Below are 18192 nucleotides of genomic sequence, written 5' to 3'. Positions count from 1 at the left end.
AACGTTAGACAAACACCTGAAAGATCCTGCCGATTTTTTCTGTTGTCATATCGTCTTCTTTCACTGCAACGCGTTTAGTTCCTCTGAACAAGATAAAACTCTCCATCCTCAACTCCATCCAAAGCCTACAGCAATACAGACTGTGTAGATAACACTGCAGTGAACTCCCGCGCAACAGAAACCCACCAAGAATAAACAAATCAGTAACTTCCAGGGCACACAAATGGGTCAAGTTCAAAATCAAAATCAAATTCGGCTCCTGGTCCGTTTTTTAAATTTCCAATTTTTGTTTGGATAACCAAATAAAAATACAAAATACAAGCCGTTATTCGTTTTTTGGTATTATATTCAAAAACGAAAAAACGAAAAAACGAATTGGTTTTTTAATTTTCCGATTTTGATTCTCAATTGAATATCAAATGAACGAATGATACACGGATTTTAAAGCTAAAATGTGTTTTCCTTCTGTTTATGATTTTTATACATTGTAAATTTAATATTAAGGGTATTAAAGCTATACTGGAACACATTTAATTATTTTGTGAACAAAAGGTGTTAAACAAAGCAGAATATATTTAATACTTCAGATTCTTCTAAGTACCACAGTATTAAATATTAAGTATATTCGGGTTTGTTTAAAACCTTTTGCTCCTAAAATTATTCAATGTGTTCCTGTAATGCCCTTAATATTAAACTTACAACGTAAAAAAAATAAACAGAAGAAAAACACATTGTTTGGGAAAAGGTGTATTCAAACTGTATATTAACTGTAATCCAAGCTTCAAGCTGGGAAAAAAAAACAATCAAACCATCACATTTACAGAATACTACGTAGAGATAATACCACCTGTCTTCAAAGAAAACATTAGGAACTCATTTCAGATGCTACACATCACTATTATTGGAACCCGGGGAGAGGTCATTGAAGAGAAATTTAAGAAAGCATGGGAAGATTGAAAAGGACAAGTCAAAGTGGCTGAGACACAGTGCAGAGGAAGGTTGCATAGAAAAAGAACAGAACATTCTGACAACAAAAATGCCTGCTGGGAAGTCACAATCAAGAACAATAAATCTCTTTTATGGGACATGTGTTAGGAACAACATGGACCAATACTGATGCAACATACAACATGAATAAATATTTTAGTACCTAATATTATGTAGGTCCCCCTCATGCTCAAACTATATTTGACCTTTATGTTAGACTATTCATGTCCTAAACTAAAGTGATTTTACTGTAGCTGCAGCTACAAATAATGTGCATCATGCAAATAATGTACACTGTAAGGTTGTATTAGTTACAAAATCAATACATGGAAATGGAACAGATTGTGGTGGTACCACGGTTGCTGTGGTTTGTGGGGGGCAGGGTCACCAATCCTATCCACAAAAAGCTGGTGTTGCTGCAGGATTTAATACTAAAAACAACCGAACACACATTGTTATTCTAATTATTAAAAGCAAGTAGTCTTAATCTGTAAGGGTCTCTATCAGTGGGCCATAATGTAAACGAGAAACAGGCAGTTCGTTAGGCAGTTACTCCTGTCTCTCTCCTTGTTCAAATGATGTTGCCAAGTGGTAATATGGCTTGGCTTTGTTTCTGTGCTACCTGTACTGCTACTAGAGTTCAATTAAATTCAATTCAAGTTGGAGTAAGTCTGTCAGATCAAGAGAAATTATCAATGGGACTAAACAAGACTCAAGAAGGGAACCCATTCTCCTCTGGTCAACACAATAAATACAGGCAGCACAACAAATATAGAGCAACAAGAATAACTGGACAGAAAGAGTGAGATAATGAAGAGCTATGGCTAATGTTAGAGCTGATTATAAATTATTAGAGTGTAAGTGAGTGTACGAATTTGTGGGAAAGAGAAGGATTGCATCCCTGAATCAGGATTGCATTTTTTGTCCATATTATTTAACTTTAGTTTGCTTGGATATGTTCTGTGGATGACTTTTAGATATTTTAGGTCGACTGTAGGTGGTAAATGGTCTAAAATGTTTGAGAACTACTGATCTAGGTGAATCTAAGGAATCATTGTTAGAGAGGGCATATCCAATTGAGTTTTGCTGGCTTGGGAAGAAATCTTGTTTTATTGTTCTGTCGCCACTAGATGGTGACATGTTCTTTCTTTTCTGCATTTTCTATTCTTTGCTGCAAGTCCTGTTCAAATGCCTAGCAAAGCATACCTGGCCTTTGTTTCTGGTTATAATTCATTCTAAGAATTTCACAGAAAATGCAGTGATTTAGCTTAGATTTGAATCAAAAATGTCTTTAAGCCATTTGTTTTCACCCAGCCTGGGTTGGGTTTCCAGTTTTACTCTAGCTGTTAGGAAGCTTTGGTGTGATTTGTATAAGAATTCTAAGGTTTTATAAGAGTCCCAAGAAAAACTGTGGGTGTTCTTGAATGCTGGAGTAGAATGGACTGTATTTCTTCTTTGCTCTGAAGTTTTGGCAGATGATGGCTTTCCAACACTGCAGTTTCAGACTCGTTTAAGTTTGTAATGTGGTAATCAGGAAATAGCTTCTGGTCAGTTCGACCAGTTTTATTGGTTGTGTTTTCTATCAAAGCTGTCATATAAATTGGATTAAATGCTGTTTACTGTGTGAACATGGCTCAAGCTAGAAATCCACTGCATGTTTCATATCGTGCTGGGCCTGAAGTACGACCTTCATGTGAAGTCTTGCGTGTGCGTCGGTGTCTGAGGGGGTAATTACCCAGGCAAAAGGCCAAAAAGGACAATGTACAATCCACCCCACACACAAAATGAGAAAGCAGTAGTCATGGTCAAGGTCATATAGATTCAGCACTTCCTCAAGAGAGATGGGTGTGGGTGATAGATTGCAAAACCCAGAGAAAAATGGGGAACAGCAGGTGAAAAGTAATATCAGTTACACCTTCTCGGTGGGAACATTGGTTTGGGGGAGAAGATTGGCAGTCATGATGGATAAGAATGTGATTTTGAATTCACAGCTCTTTGTTCACAACACATTGGTGTTTCAGAAAATGTGGAACATATTAGTGTAATAAATTAAGAGTTTTTTGCTCTACAGAAGGTTCTGCTCTTTAGATGTCAGTTTATCTATCATTAGTTTAATTTTTGTCCGCAGACGTACAGTATCTCTTCATATCTGAACCAGGTGTTTTTTTATTACAAAACAGGAGACTTTATTGTTTCTTTCATCCCATTAGGCCATAAGGTCTGCCACCTCCAAAAAGTTCTGGACTTCCAATAAAAATTCTATTTTTAACTAAATTCAGAAAAAGGTTCTATAAACTCATGATGCAGATGTATCTAGTATAGATGCCAGTTTTGCTGCACAACCTAATTTTCTCATTCATCACATTGCAGTGCCGCTTAGTGAACCAATTCTGAACCAACTGTCTCTGCACTCAGGGTAATCTGAACCAATCAATCTCATTCTTTGTGTGCAAATGGTTTGACTGAAGAGAAATAATAAGAATAATGAAGGAAAGCATTTTAAAGGTCTTATTCCGCTAAGATACATTTTTTCTTGTTCTTTGTGAAATTCTATAGGTCTCTCTGAGTGGTATGTGTATGAAACAATTTCTCAGCCTCCTTTGTCTGCAGTACCTAGTAAAAGAGTTGATCAGAGAGATGTTAGGATGTCTACGTCAACAAGTGAGTCCATGGCCTCGCCCACCTCGGCTCAGGATCGCCCACAGGCAGAACTGAACCCCGGCTACAACATTTTGAGCTATAGCTGTGGTGGAGCTTACAGCTCTTTTTACACAGCTAGTTAGCGTTAGCTATCTTGTGTAAGTAAAAATATAGGTTTAAATTGGATCTCCGGTTGATTCTGCGTTTTACAAAGACCTTAAATAACACTAGGGAAGCATGGCTTGACAAGGCAGCACAACTCGACAGAACACCAGTCAGAGCGAGCGATCTTCAGGTCAAATTTTATGATATAAAGCAGACTCTGGGGCTTTGTTGTGGTAAAACTGTCCAAGCACTGAATCACCAAGTTTGAGGTGAGAGTTTAATAGTGAAAAATAGTGAAACAATTTAGCTGAAAGAAACGTTATCAATGATGTGGAGGGGGTGGCAGCCCCCCATAACCTTGTTGTTGATGGCTAGTATTTTGATGATTTCAAAGGTCCTCCTAAATGATGCTGTTGTAGCCTGATTACATAATAACACTGTTCTGTTCTACTCTGATTATGCTTTCGATCATTATTTCGGGGGAACTTGTACCCAAGTTTTTTACTCACATGTACACCTTTACTTTGTGATGTGACAAATCTGATTTGATTTTGATTTGATTTGACATTGGTCAGAGCCAGCTCTGATGTTGCCCACTATTCCTTGATTTCTTGGTCCCACTAGGCACAATCACACCCTAAATATGATGCACTGATTCTCTGTTGTGCAGATGGCTCTCTCTTTACCAGAATTTGAACCTTTGTCTAGAAAAACTGTCTTGACATTTTCAAAGTGTAATATCTTATTGTATATATTTAGATTATGTTCATTCAGCAGGACAGTTGTTTTTTAAAGACATAGTTTAAGTTTACCTGTTGCATATAGCCACTTTCTTTGATATTTCAGCGGCTCGGGCCTGCGATTAAATGGGAGATTAAGTACGTGCTGTATGCTAAAGTGGTTGAGCCACAGATCTTGCCGGAGGGAGATGAGGTTGTGGGTGTTGCAGCTCAGCCAAAGAATCCTGGCGGCACTGCTACGATTGAGGCTGAAGGCCAAGGAACAGGCGTGCATAGATCCCACTGCTCCCTTCTCACCTCTGAAAGATGCCATACTGGCTCTGTTTTTGATGGAAGTGGAGCTGGAGATGGAACTGGAGCTCAGTCGACACCCCCATCAAACCAGCTGCTACACCTCTGAGCACTAAAGTTCAAGATGCACAGAGATGTTGGGATGAAAAGGATGGAGTTGGAAACAAAGCAGGCCTGTTCTCAATTGTCTTTTTCCTCCTCATCCCATCCCAACTGTGATAACTAGTCCTTCTGGGCCCATTCCATATTCAGCAGGGAATTATTTTTTTCCTGTTGACTATTGTCACAGGAAATGTTACCTGGTCTGGTTTTAGCCCTGAAGAATTTTAATAATTGATTCTTCATTTGTCCTTCAAAAGAATTACAGAACAGTACTTTTAGGTATTATATTATCTGTCGTAACTCATAATATGATCAAGATGTATAATCAAATATTAAGAAAACATGCTGAGTTTAAGCACTAACAGCTGTTGTCAGCAGAGCTTCAGACAGTATTTTATTATTTGAACTGTGCAGTACATCAAAGAAATCTGTGTGAGGGATGCCAGGTATAGACAACAACATGCAAACAGTTTGCTGCATCCAAGGAAACAGACAAGCTGACTATTTTTCTCCTGAACAGGTAATCACTGAGCTTCAGTAAGGTTGCCAATCAAAGCTGGGTAATTTACTACCACCACTACAAGAGGTGGGCACTGAAACATATATATGCACTGATTAGCTATAGAGCAAGACTTGATGTCCTTGTTATATCCTAGTTATAGCCCTACATAGGTTTGGTCATTCGGCCAATTGTTTTAAGCTTGTAGTTATTGTTATCTTTGCTTCTCTTTGCAAGTTTCAAGCTTAAAAGCTTTCATTGTAGTAGTTGATAGAGATACTGAGATATTTGTGGAAAAGATTATGTTGTCTTTTCTCTGAAAGGAAGAAATATGGTTTAAAGGCAGTAAATCACCAACAGAAAACACCCTTGAGATAACTGGACTTCATTTAGGTCACTGTCCTTCCATGTGCTATAATAATCTCTTGGCTCTTACTTTGAAATGTTCCTACTGATGGGAATCTGCTCAAGCTGATATTTAGCAAATTATCCCACCTATTTTCGGAAGCTCCCTCCTTACATTTCTTAGGTATGACATAGACAAAAAAGTGTTTCTATAATACAAAATGCAAATGCATACTATGTTAACCACATCAGAAATGGAATTATGAAAAAGGAAGTGTAGTACTAAGAAAAAATGGGTTCACTCTTTGGTCCTTAAGGTCTTTTAGGAGTTCTCTGTGTCTATACAATACAAAAGCTAGGTAAGTTTTATCTGTGCATGCATACACATGTTTATCTTTTATTTGAATGCAATATATCGATTTGATCAGTGTGTACAAACATTTGTCTCCTTTGTTTTGTATGGTGCTTATGGGGAACTAAAATCTGCATTCATAAAGTGTGTCTTTATAAAACTACAGACTGCAACACATTAGATTTTATGAAATCTTTTGATTTAAACAGCTGCACAGCTGTCCTGATATGAGCTTAAATAATATTCATTTTAGGGTTGTATAGTCAGGAGGAACACTCTGGGCAGAAAGAAACCTCGAGAAGAATGAAGATTTTTGGTTCTTCTCTATCCTCCTGTGGTTGCATCCAGATGGTCTGAAACCTCAGAGACAGAGACTGAGAAATTTATGTGGATCCACAGTAATCAGGATAGCCACAAAACTACTGAATATAAAATTCACACATACACTGTGTTCTTTTTCAGAATTGATTCTGTTGGACTTTTACTGTATAATTCCTCTACACTCAGATCCCATTTACAAATGTAATAAAGCACACTGGGGCAGACATATTTAAGTTTTTGGTCTGTCACAAATCATATTTTAATTTTATGAAAGTCATATAAAAGGCATTCGCTGCTATTTTGCACTTTATTGTGCATGTCTTTACACAAGCTCAAGCTACAAATACATGTAGGAAGTTTACTATAATGAAGCAACTTCTTGATTTACTAAAGCTGAAAGTAAATCTCTTTTTTGCCTAGTAAAAGCCTGTCTGTCTGATTATTGCTCAGATACACACAAAGTAAATCCGTTTAATGAAACTATAAATTATTTTATTAAGACCTATAATCTAAAGAAAGAAAGGATTATACATACAGTCATATGAAAAGTTTGGGCACCCCTATTAATCTTAATCATTTTTTGTTCTAAATATTTGGGTGTTTGCAACAGCCATTTCAGTTTGATATATCTAATAACTGATGGACACAGTAATATTTCAGGATTGAAATTAGGTTTATTGTACTAACAGAAAATGTGCAAAATGCATTAAACCAAAACTTGACCGGTGCAAAAGTATCGGCACCCTTATCATTTTATTGATTTGAATACTCCTAACTACTTTTTACTGACTTACTGAAGCACAAAATTGGTTTGGTAACCTCATTGAACTTCAAAGCCAGGTGTATCCAATCATGAGAAAAGGTATTGAAGGTGGCCAATTGCAAGTTGTTCTCCTATTTGAATCTGAAGAGTGGCATCATGGGCTCATCAAAACAACTCTCAAATGATCTAAAAACAAAGATTGTTCAACATAGTTGTTCAGGGAAAGGATACAAAAAGTTGTCTCAGAGATTTAACCTGTCAGTTTCCACTGTGAGGAACATAGTAAGGAAATAGAAGACCACAGGGACAGTTCTTGTTAAGCCCAGAAGTGGCAGCCCAAGAAAAATATCAGAAAGGCAGAGAAGAAGAATGGTGCTATTATATTATTGAACATATTACACAATATACATATTTAATGTAATAAACCACAACCAGCATGTGATAAAACTATAGATTTTTTTGTGAAGTTAATGTAAAAACTGCAGACTAAACTAAAGAATGCATATAGGGTTTTATCCCATTTGCATTAATAGTATTCTGCTGCAAAATGCAAGGCGTTAAAATTTACACTTAACAGGGATATATTACACCTCTTTTTTACACAAGATAGAATAAGTCTATGTGTTATACATAGAAAACATGTTTGTGAAGTTATTTGCACAAAGTCATTCTTAGATAAAGAGATCTTACCAGCTCAGTTCTTGCCGGTTTTAGTCCCTTTCAGAAAGAGCCGTTTAAGGGCTCTGTCACTTTACTCTGAGGTGTATTTAGGTACATTTCTGGCGTGTTGCTATTTTGGCGGTGGAAAACACAGGTCAGTCCATTCCTATCTCAGCTGCCCAGCTTGAGTACACCCCTGCTCGCTAAACACACAAACGAGGACACGCTTTAGTGAGCAAAACTGACTTTTACCTCAACAATAAACAGAATAAAGAATAAAATAATATTGCTGTTCCCTTAAATGAGCTGCTGGCATAGCTTTACAGCATGAACATGCAGGTCAGTATCCTCTGCTGAGACACGCAAAAGCGGCGCACTATTAAGATATCAGCGGGCCAAAGTCAGTGGGCCCCTGCCTCTTAAAGGGAATATGAGGCAAGTAAAACACTGATTAGTTTATTTTACGTTACGCCCAAAACACACCCATGACTGATTAAGAGAATTAGTTCATGGCTTTTGCGTGTTTCGAGCTGCACAAGGCATATTTTTGGTGCCCTCGCGATACCAAAGACACACAGACACTCCCTAAATCCAGCTGCGCGATATGCAATTGACGTATCGCCTAAGGATTTCTAAAATATGTCCTATTGTCTCTAATTAAAAAAGAGACATCACATCATTTGTAACTAAAACAAATGAATTAAGACTTTGGGAGCCACAAGCAATACAGTATTACTCTGAAATATTACAATTGTGTTTAATATATTTGTTTCACTTTCACACTGTAATCATACAGGTTTATTAGTTTAATTGTTTAATTGAAGCAAAATATATATATTTTTTCTTATGAACCATAGACACTTCACAGACCTGTTACATGGCTTTATTGTAAATGATAAAGCATCTCCTACTGCAGGTACTGCAAAATGGGTAGATTATGGTCCTATAATTTTCATGGGAAAATGCTATCCTTCAGGAGTGGTCCAGCACTGTTTTGAATAGAAATAGTAATTACTGAGATGGGATGGGAATAGAGTGGGGCAGATGAATATCTAATCATCTGGACAATAAATCTCCTTAGTCTCAAAAATAAAAACTAATAAAAACTGATTAAAAAACTGATTAAAAAAATGATAAAAACTGATAAAAACTGGGGTCACAAAAGGAAAAACTGGTTCCCCTTCTTTTTTGTAGAGGTATGTGGAATAAATGTGAAATATTTGGTGGAAAACATCCTTGTCCTCTGGCTTCAGCCCATTCTCTTCGGCTCAAATGGGCCTTAAGCATTTGCTGGATATGGGAAGGAATGTTGGCAGACAGGGATATTGTGTATTGTCGTTTTATCCCAGGGAGATGGCGTGCAGGCCTGATCCTAAAAGCACAGTCCCTAAGTAGGGCCGTTCCCAGGCAGCCGTGTCCAGGTTTGAGGTAGTGGTTTAGGCTTTCTGGTCAGGAACAGCAATCGAGGGAGAACAAGGGGGTGACAGGACAAGAAGTACTGGGCCAAAAAAATGGAACCATTCTAAGCACAGCTTTATTTATGATGGCCTGGCTTCTCAGAGAGAATGGATTGTTTCCCTGCTAGTTTCTTCACTGATCAAAATTCACAGCACACTCCTATAAAAAAAACATCAAATATTACATAAATAAAAAACTACAAGCCAACAGACGCCTGTGCTACCCGGCATCACAATGGGAGTGATAAGACTGCTGATGCCAAAGGAGTGTGACCTAGGTTTAGAACCCGCAATCCTCAGGCTATAGTGTCAACGTGTCATTATATTGTTTTTGTCATTATATTGTAATTTCTTATTAAAATAAAATTGCTAGCAACTAGCTGTCACACTCACAGGACTCATTTACATCTGTACCTTCTGTAATGTTTTTTAGCACCATGCACTCCGAAACAGCTCCCACATTCTCAATCGCCTGAGTACTAGATTCCTCACACCTGTTGATCATTAACTCTGTATACTTACAAAGTCACAATTTCTGCTGTAGACAAAAAAAAAAAACAATTGGGTTTGACACTAAAAGATGATTATGAGAAAAAAGATCTACATTTCAGCTTTTATTTTTTAGAATTAACATCTGGATCTAATGCACAGTTCAGAAGACGTTTTCTGAATACACCATATTCTTTGTGAGCAAAAGTATTTTAACGGATGAACTTAAAATAAATTAAAGTGAAAAAGACTAGAAAAAGTATATTTAGTTGCAAATCCTTTACTTGCAATAACTGCATCAAGGTGGTAACCCAATGATTAACCTTCTGAATTCTTCTTTTGTGATGCTTTTCCAGGGTGCAGTGGGTTTTGAGTCATTATCTTGCTGCATGATGAAGGATCTCCCAATCAGTTTGACTGCATCTTTAAACTGACAGACAAAATATTTCTGTAACCTTCTGAGTTCACTTTACCTCAACGAAGATTAATAAGCACACCCCAGAATAAGAAATGCAAGCTCAAGCCATGAAATTGACACCTCCACTGTGTTTTGCAAATAAGGTGGCATGTTTGGGATCATGAGCAGAATATTTCTTTCTCCAAACTTTCCAGCCTTTCCAGCACACTGGTAAAGGTTAATCCTGGTTTCATCAGTCCATAACCAGTCCATAGGCTAGTCTCTGTACTTCTTGGCAAAATTCCAGCCTTCCTATTCTTTCTACTAATTAGTGTTTTTTATCTTCTCTTGAAGCCTCTGTACTTCTGTGCATGTGTTCTTTGAACAGTAAATTGTGATATCTTCACCTCCTGCCCTCTGGAGATTGTTGCTGATGTCACTAACAGTTGTTTTAGGGTTTTTCTTTACAGCAGTCGCCATGTTTCTGTCATCAACTGCTGCTACCTGTTCAACTGCTGTTACGTTGTACTGGCTATGGCCAATATTTGCAATGTCTTTGAATTATTTTCCATCTTCTCTTATCTCAAAACTCAAATCTGAAACTAAACATAGATATTAAGCACTATTTATTGTTTAAATAATCAGTGTATCAGGACATATACCTGTTCCAATACTTTTGCTCACAAGAAAAATGGGTGGGCTCAGACAAAAGGTGCTATCTTTTGAACAGAGTATCACATCTAGACATAAATACCTGGAAATAAAAGCTGAAATGTTGATAAATTGTCTCATATAATAAAAAAAGCCAGACATTGGCTTTACAGTTCCAATACTTTTGGAGGGGACTGTACTCCATCCCCCTGATTAGCCACCAGCCTAGTATTGTGTAGGATCTCATCTTGCCACAAAAACAACCTTTATCAAGGGCTCCTGGCGGATGTAGGCATCGACTCTATGTTATCAGTATATGTTTTGAGTCCTGTAAGTTGTGAGGTGGGGATGTCTATAAATCTAATCAATGCTCATTGAGATCTTATGGTTGTCATTGATTTAAGTCTTACTTCATTGGGTAGGTACTGATCCCACAAGAACTGTTGTGGCACATATCTGTATGCTTGCTAAAATGTCCTACTTCCAACACATCATTTTCAAGAAGTGTTCACTTGCTGCCATATAATTTTTTATACATACAACAATAAACCCCTTGACCGGTGCCACTGTAACCACATAATCAATATTATTTAGTTCACCTGTCAGTGGTTTTAATGTTGTGGTGGATTAGTGTATAGGCACACTTATGGTGGGTCCAACTGAAAGCTGGTATTTTTATTTTTATATATTTCTGGCTTTATACAGCAAACCCTTGATCTTAAACCAGTGTTGCATTGTACGAATGGTAAATTGTGCCAAAAGCTTAATACTCAACCACTTGGGTTACAACCAGACAGAAAACTTAATGGAACTTGACGTGCGCCTGTTGGCAGAACTCAGTTAACATGTGGTTTTTGCCCCCCGTTTTGGTGCCCTCTCAATTCAGGCCAATCTAGGACAGACATCATTTACACAACAAAAGGTTTTATATTAATAATATAAGAATATAAGAATGCTAAATTATTTGCCAGGGGGTTTTAGATAATACATATCTAAAGCAGGCCAAGTCATTTCACTCTGCAGATTTTCGTTTTCTTTTTCTTTTTTTCTTTTTTTTGCATGTGTAAGCATTTTTGCCTTTGAAAACATCAAAAGCAAAGAGACACTACATATTCTACTGAAACAATTGTAAATTAAGATAACTGTAAATCATCAGGTCCCTAAATATTCACAAATATATTTAAATGTATAATTATGCACAACTACAAGTCCAAAAACTTTGAGATGCTTTGTAGATGATGTGCTTTTAGGCATTCCTTCTGTCTCTGCATACTCTGTCTATAAATGCCCCTCTGTTTGCACTCTAACTTTGCCATTCTATGTATTATTTCTGTCTTGCTATTTGTCTTTGCAATATTTTTTTTTTTTTTTTCGCCTGGTTATGGTTATTGTACTGGTTGTGACCCTTATTTTATTTATTTATTTATTTTTTACAATTTTGTCTTTTTCTTGCCCATGTCTGGTTGGTTTGCTTACAGTGTTTCCTTTTCAGACCATCTGTTAACATTGCCAGCTGTGAGCCTCTGGTATTTCCATCAGATCTGACAGTAAAATGTAAATAAAAACAGATTGCTATGATTTGCAAATCTCATAGACCCATATTTTATTCATAATGGAACAAAGAACACACACCAAAAACTTCGTTATACCTTAATGACATCAACACATCTCATGCTGTTGTGATGGTTGCAGTATGTGGTTTAGCATTATCTTGCTGAATTGTGCAAGGCCTTTCATTAAAAAAAATCTGGATTGATAAGTGCATTTTAAAATGTGTCCTGTGTTCACAGAAAATGTTCCTGCATTGATTTTCAGTACAGAATCAAATCTGTTTTTAAAGCATTGCCATCTGAGGGCCCGAAGATCACCAGCATCCAGTACTGACCAACCTTGATTGTAAGCCTTATACCTTGCACAAAGGTATATTTATAGATTCTTTGATGATATAAAGAAATTGTAAAAACTAATTTTTTTACATCTACAAAATAGTTTTTACATGTAGTAACATTTTACACAACATCCCAATGTGGATTTTTGGTTGTAAATATCAAAGCAATATCTCAACTTCTAAAGGATAACTACTAGCAAAACAAACAAATTATAATTTAATGTGTATCATGTGTACTGTGTCATTATATAGCACGTCTACATGCTATATAACACACAATCTAAAATTCCAGCTGAAAAACAGCCTGGACAGCTTTAGGTTGTCAACCTGGTTAGGCTAGTTGATCAGCTTAGCTCTTAATCAACATAGGATATGTTTTTGTATGTGTTTAATGTTTTAATTGGTCTCTGCCCAAGGTTAACAATGCTGGTTGACCAATATTACAATGCAACATATGTTATTCTGGTCAAAAACTAGTGCTGTTTTTTGTCTGGATGCCCAGCTTTCAATCCCATCCACCACCAAAGACCACCTTTGACATCCTGAAGCAACTGCCAAGAGAAGCTGGTCTTGAGCTGTTTTTTTCAGCAGGTTTTAGACAATAATCAAATGCTTATGTGTTGTGTTAAAATAAAATACTGCAAAAGAAAAGTTTGTCTCAGTAAATTGTCACTTCTAGACACATCCTGGACACCAACTCCAGTTCTATTAAGCACCTGCAGAAGAATATGCCTCTGTAGGAGAGACTGGCACTCAGGGAGAGAAGCGGTTTAATTGTCTGTGAAACAGAGAATCAAGGCAATCTGCTTTTCAATCCATGCCTTGAAGCAATTAACCGAGAGATGCTAGCTTTAGCGGAGGAGTAGGCTATTCAATGGCGAGAGTAATGAAGTAGAGTTTTTTTTTTTTTCAAACGCAGCCTCCAAACACGGTGCTCAGCATTCAGGACTTAGAGCTGCTAATTAAAGGAATGCACAACCCAAAAAATGCCAACTAAGCTAATCAAGAAAAGAAGCTAATGCGGCTCAGATACCCTCGTTTCATTTCCATGAGTGCTAACTCCCCTACACAGCAAAATCTCTACTGGTGAATTAGCACCTACGTACAGTGTTTATTTATGTCCAGATGAACACAAAGCGCTTCAATATATGGCTTAGTTCCAATCATCTTAGTTAGTTTAACACTTTTAAGTCACTACATGATTCCTTATGTGTTCCTTCATAAATGGATGACTTTAGTCATTTACAATGTAGGAAAAAAAAAATTGTATGAGAAGGTGTGTCCATATTTTTGACTGGTACTCTACGTATTTCTTTAAAGTTTACTAATGAGGTCAAATTAAACGAAATCACTGCCCTCCAAATCCAATGCAGTTCTGCTACTATAAATTTACAGGTAAATAACAGTTTCTGGGTTGGAATATAAACAATCTAAATTCCTTTTTCTGTACCTGCTCAGGGGGTCTCATCTGTTTTCTTTGTGTGCACCAATGTTGGTTTGGTGGCATTTTCACTTGTTCTGACAAACAGCAGTACCAGTGCAGACACACCAGGGTTCATTTTAATTAAAGCAAACCAAGTCAGGACTGGAAACTGTGCCGTGCCGTGTAGGAAAGCTTGTATTATGGATAAGGTATTATTGCAGAAGAAAGATGAGTCAAAAGTTCAGTAAGCACTCAGTTGTGTATCGGAAGGTTTAAAGGCATACTCTTCCTATTCTGAGAGAAATGAGCAGATCAACTGTGGGAAACAAAGCTTATTTTAATACAACAGCATTACCTGTTCTTTTGAATCATGCATATTGGTGCTAGAGGGCACATTCCGAGACAAAAGCAGAAGGATGAGATTTTTTGGAAAATTCTCTGTTTACATTCCGGTGTGAAGAGCAGGCCTGGGACCATTAATAGACCATTAATATTATAAGTTAATAAAAAAGCATACCATGTTATACACAGTCAAGTCACAATATTACATCCACCTTTTCTTCAACCATTATCTATTTTCTAAGCTTCATTGACCATATAGGGACACTGTAGTCCTATAATCACAGACTGTGGTTCTTCAGGTATTATTCAGGTGGTGCATCATTCTCAGCACTGCAATGACACACACGTTAGTGTGTGTTAGCATATAGCATTTATAGCTCTAAATAAATCACTTAAAATTTATGAATTTCTTTGATTTGACCTAATTAAAAACATCTGGAATATAATTAAGAGGAAATGTATGATCAAAAGCCATAACAACTAAGCTTGAAGTTATGCACCAGGAATAAAGTTGGCACAAAGTTATCCAAAAGCAGTGTGTAAGACTGGTGGAGGGGAACATGCCAAGATGCAAGATGAAAACAAATTAAAACCAGGGTTATTCTACCAAATATGATTTCTGAACTCTGTGAATATTAACTTGTTTTCTTTGCATTAATTAAGGTCTGAAAGCTCTGCATAATTGTTTTTTGTTATTTCAGCCTTTTCTTATTTTCTTCAAATAAATGCTCTAAATGACAATATTTTATGTCAAACGAGCACTGGATGTTAATCTACACAGATTCCTCTCTTGAAATCTCTTTATTTGGGTGAGTAAAGTGTTTCCATTTACTTTTACAGTATGCTTAGATGTCCAACATTTTAGCACAGTTAGTGGGAGCACTAGCTGTGGTTAGGAGCAGCGCTAGCATCGGTTATCAGAACTTAGCACTAGTAAATGGTGCCCAACAGCGCTACACCGAGGAACCCTGAGTGTTCCGGTAACCCAGGGCAGTATGAGCTAGCGTTTTGTCGCACGTAGCTTGTGTTAACATAGTAAAGGCTAGTACTGTGGTTAGCAGCTAATGCTAATTCTACTGCACCCATATTAGTGCTGGAGAAACTTTTCTGTACTTCAGTGGTAAGGTGCACTGGATTTAAAGGCACACTGTCAATTTTTGGATAGATTAAAGGATTTTAAGTGTACCTTACAGTGTGAGAATTACTGTACTGCTGGAGTTTTTAAACACCTCAGTGTTAATGCTGAAATCACCATCCTGTGACAACTGATAAATGATTAGACGATGAACCACACAAACTGTACAGCAACAGATTCAGAGCTTCTGACTCTTTACATCCAGAAAGTGGATATAAAGTGGACAGGGGATGGACACCGTGTTTAAAAACTTCAGCAGCATTGCACAACACTTGCCCATGTGGTGGTCCTGTGGGGTTCTGACCATTGAAGAATAAGGTAAAAGGAGCATAAGTATACAGTTTGGCTTATCTTATCTACCAAATCCAAAACCAGGGCTAATTGCTAACCTAACCAAAGGCAACATACTAGTCCCACTGCCATTAGCATCTTTCCTAATTTAGGCTACTAAATCAAGAGCTGAATGGAAATCAAACATTTGGACTGTTGGATGTTCTGGATGTGTCTGGAATAAGCCGGCTTGGTTGCTATGTGTAAACTGCTGAAAGACGCAATCTGAGAACTCGATGATGCTTCACAAGCCACCAACAAATATCTGACAGGTTTAATATCTGGACCTGTCAGCGACTCTAAATCCGGTAGTATGAAACGTGTTGACTGGGAGACTGGGAGTAGTGTGTCGTGTAGTATGTACATGGCATTAGCAGACAACTGCAATGAAACAGTGATATGTTGTGTATATTGTGTATAGTTATAAAGGACAGCATGACTTTTCATAAATGAGTCCAGTACAGTTTGCTGAGCCAGTGACATATTTACTTAGAAACACAGTATTTCTTAATTAAACATAGACAAACATACCATATTACAAATAAATACTTTTGCTTAATCATTGTACTTTGTTAAGTTTTCATAATAATACCATATCATACATAGTTATTTCTCTAAAAACAGATTAAGATAAGAGTTTTTAGTCTCATTTATATTGAAACATTTGTCAGTGTACAGCAATGTCTGATTACACATAAAACGTGATGCAGAATGGTGTTATGGAGTTTATTATTAATAATATTAATAGTAACACATAATTAAATGTATCTTCATAGCCTATCCCTAATATAGGTACAAGGATAACAAAGATTTTTTAAACCATGACAACAATAGATAACTAAGAATTAGGAAAAAATAAAATTAGATGACATGATTAAGATTGAAGCATAAATTATTAACTGGTGATATTGTTTTATTAAGTTGAACAGTACTGTTTTAAAAAAAATATGTTACTTATTGTAGTCTAAAAACCGCATCAGAGTCTGTGAACATATACTGTATTTTTCACAGTATAAGGCACACTTAAAATCCTTTAATTTTCCCAAAAATTGTCAGTGCGCCTTATAATTCGGTGTGCTTTATGTATGAATATTATAGTTATAGTTTAGTTCTCCAGCACAGACACTCAAGACTGGAGCAATATTAGTATAAGCTGCTAACTGTGCTAAGCGCTAGCTGCTGTTCAGAGGTGAGTATAATTGGCCTGTAGCCTCCTCCTAACCCTGGCTAGCACTGCTGGAGCAGCATTAGCATTACCCGCTAAGTGCTAGTTAGCTCTTTTGCAGTTCAGAGGTGAGTGTTATCAGCCTGTAGCCATCCCATTTACCATGTTAAAACAAGCTATGTGGGACAAACTGCTAGCTTATATTCCCCTGGGTTATCGGAACACTCAGGGTTCCTTAGTGTAGTGCTGTCTGACTAGCCTTAGTTGAAATTAAGGGTATAAGTTTATAAATAAACGGAAGCACTTTACTCACCCAAATGAACAGTTTTTAGGAGGAAAATCTGTGTAGTTTAACATCCATGTCATGGCATGGCATGTCAGTGTATGTTCTTTTGCTTCCTCTAATAATTGTAATAGTTGATTGTTGTAATATGAACTCATATGAACCATCAACACAAACTATATTCAGTTTGATTCTTTTTTTCTTTCTTTGCACACAGTTAGTGTTCCAGGCTGAAGTTGGACGCCTCTAAATTTGATTTTCTTCTCCAGATATTGAATTTTGCCGCCTGTACAAAAGTGAGAAAACACTAAAGGTGGAATGGAAAATCAAAATGAGAAGCCAACTAAAACATAGGAATTACTGAGGTTTCTCTAAGTTTATTCTGAATGCTGTTCAACATTCAAATATGTAGCCAATTAAGTGAATATTCTTTGGGCTGTTATTCTTTCTTTCTTTTTTTTTTTTAACTTTTTTATTGTTTTAATTTTTTTCCAATCAAACATGAGGTGTTTTTAACTGTGCCACGTTTAGGTTAACATGAAATACTTTTTATTCTTTATTTATTTCACTACTTTTAATTAAAAAACACATTTACAATTGTCATCTAATTTTAAGGTTTTATGTTTTTTAAACCTTTACGACTATAGAAATATTTGGACATCCTAATCTAGTACATCTGTATTTAAATTTGAATGCTGCATATGAGCTTACAGGTGAGCAAAATGGAAAAAGGTATCTTTGTTGGATACTAAATCTGTACAAAGTGTACAACTGTAAAGCCATTGTGTGAGACAATGTAACATTTGGTGAATTAAGGCTATGTTCAC

The sequence above is a fragment of the Astyanax mexicanus genome, chromosome 13 (genome assembly GCF_023375975.1).
Source record: "Astyanax mexicanus isolate ESR-SI-001 chromosome 13, AstMex3_surface, whole genome shotgun sequence".
NCBI classification, from domain to species: domain Eukaryota; kingdom Metazoa; phylum Chordata; class Actinopteri; order Characiformes; family Acestrorhamphidae; genus Astyanax; species Astyanax mexicanus.
The sequence above is the reverse complement of the archived record's forward strand: the minus strand, read 5'-3'. Positions refer to the sequence as shown.